General features: G+C 63.4%; 1 pseudogene; it reads left to right on the top strand.

The window, feature by feature from the left end:
• Positions 1-2,500, top strand: part of LOC126453664 (large subunit ribosomal RNA) — a 7,982-nt pseudogene that overhangs the window by 2,556 nt on the left and 2,926 nt on the right.

Here is a 2,500-nt window from a genome sequence, read left to right as displayed (position 1 = left end):
GCGCCCCGGTGCTTCAACCTGCGTGCAGGATCCGAGCTCGGTCCCGTGCCTTGGCCTCCCACGGATCTTCCTTGCTGCGAGGCCGCGTCCGCCTTAGCGTGCTCCTCCGGGGGCGCGCGGGTGCGCGGATTCTCTTCGGCCGCCATTCAACGATCAACTCAGAACTGGCACGGACTGGGGGAATCCGACTGTCTAATTAAAACAAAGCATTGCGATGGCCCTAGCGGGTGTTGACGCAATGTGATTTCTGCCCAGTGCTCTGAATGTCAACGTGAAGAAATTCAAGCAAGCGCGGGTAAACGGCGGGAGTAACTATGACTCTCTTAAGGGGAGTAACTATGACTCTCTTAAGGTGGCCAAGTGGCGGCGGTGTGGCTGCATCCGGACTTGGCTTCTCGAAGTGCGGTCTTGATGTAGTCGTGCTGCTGCTGCGAGGTGCCTTCCTTGGGTTATAGTTACAGGGAGAGTGATGCGCAATACATGGGCCTAGCCCTCTTAGCCTCTCCTCTCCTGCGGTCTTCTCCCCTTCTCGTGGGCCCGCTGATTTCGCAGAGTGGAAGACCGCACCAGGGGCTTGGGGGGGTTACCAGCCCCCCCTCGCACTATCCCTTTTTTAGTTGGGGGCAGTAAGCAGAGAATAAGTGGTGGCCCTTCCGCTGAAGGTGCCACCCCAACTCCCCCAGCACCTAGCCGGCCAACCGGCCGTGCCGAAAATCTTGTAACTTTTGCAGCTATGTATACCTGTAGTGAGTGCCACCGCAGCTTTACAACCAAGAACGGTCTCGGGGTCCATCGCCGCCGCCAACATCTTGCGGCCGCCAACGCGGAGATCGTCACGGAGAGGCATCGCGCGAGGTGGACGGAGGAAGAAGTCCTGTCGCTCGCCAAGGCAGAGGCCGAACTGTTCCTCGAGAGGGACGCCCGGTTCTTCTTTGTAAATCAAGAGCTCATCAGGATGTTCCCCGACCGAACGCTTGAGGCAATCAAGTGCCGACGGCGGCAAGCTGCCCACAAGCAGCTTGTCCGCCAATTCATGGAGGCGCTTGAGATCGGTCGGGGGGAAGAGCCGGCGTCCCGCCGGGGAGCGGCGAGCCCGCTGCCTGACGCGGGCGAGGCCGCTGCGCCGCCCGTCGACGCAGCCGAGGACTTCGCGGCCGACACCACCGGGCCGCCGCCGGAGGGGCCGACTGACGCCGCCATCTGGGAGCATCTGGCGGGGCTACCCGCTTCCGCCCAGCGTTTCTCTGCCCTGGATCGTGTCATCGGTCTGGGGCGGGGCACGCCGCCCGATGTCATCCTGGGCATGCTCCCGGATGCCCTTGCGTCGGTCGGGTCCAGAGGGGAGAGATCGATCACCAGGACACAGCGGCCGCGCCAACCATCGAAGCGGCCGCCTGCCGCGCCGCCGACGCAGAAGCGCAAGCGGCGCCGCTGGGAGTACGCGAGAACGCAGGATGCCTTCCGACGGTCGCGTGCGCGTTGCGTGCGCGGCCTCTTGGATGGCACCCTGCTCCAGCCGCCACCTGCCATCCCTGGTCTGCTGGACTTCTGGGCGGACCTCTTCACCAAGAAGCCCATCTCCACCGCGGGCTTCATTCGTGACCGCCTCCTCCCGCACTCAGAGCCTGTCGCTCTCGAGTGCATATGGGGGCCGGTCACACATGAGGAGGTCGCCGCCGCGTTGCCGCCCAGGGGATCAGCAGCCGGGCCGGACGGCCTTACCCCAGCGGAGTTGCGGCGTCTGCCGCACGAAGTCCTGGTGAAAGTGATGAATCTCTTCCTTCTGGCCCGCGCCCTTCCGGAACGCCTGCTTCGCGCGCGGACGTCCCTTCTCCCGAAAACGGCTGCACCTACATCCCCCGCTGACTTTCGCCCCATTACGGTCTGCTCGGTGTTGGCGCGGACCTTTCACAAGGTTCTCGCGTCACGCCTGATGCGCGCTTGTGCTGTGGACGAACGTCAGCGGGCATTCATCCCTCGGGATGGGATGTTGGAAAATACCTTCATCTTGGACACTGCTCTCACCGACGCAGTTCGCTCCTGCCGCTCTGTCTTTGTGGCATCGATCGACGTATCTAAGGCATTCGATTCGGTAGATCATGCTGCCCTTCGCCCCGTGCTGAAGGCGCATGGCCTGCCGGATTGCTTTGTCGAGTATGTCGAGCGGTGCTACGAGGGCAGCACGACAGTGATAGCGGACGGCGCCGGCGTGGGCGTGTCTGTGCAGCCAGCACGGGGCGTTCGCCAGGGCGATCCCCTCTCCCCCCTCCTGTTCAACTTTGCGGTGGACTACGTTTTAGGCCAACTGCCCTCCCACATCGGAGCTCGGATCCTCGGTCGCAGAGTCAACGCTGCGGCCTTTGCAGATGACGTCTTGCTGTTTGCAGCGACCCCGAGGGGCTTGCAGTCCCTCATCGACGCAGCTACCGCAGCCCTCGCCCACCTGGGGCTGCAGATCAACGCCCGGAAGTGTTTCACCCTCGCCTTAGTCGCGTCAGGG

This window comes from Schistocerca serialis, unplaced genomic scaffold (assembly GCF_023864345.2).
Source record: "Schistocerca serialis cubense isolate TAMUIC-IGC-003099 unplaced genomic scaffold, iqSchSeri2.2 HiC_scaffold_954, whole genome shotgun sequence".
NCBI lineage: Eukaryota > Metazoa > Arthropoda > Insecta > Orthoptera > Acrididae > Schistocerca > Schistocerca serialis.
The sequence above is the reverse complement of the archived record's forward strand: the minus strand, read 5'-3'. Positions and strand labels throughout refer to the sequence as shown.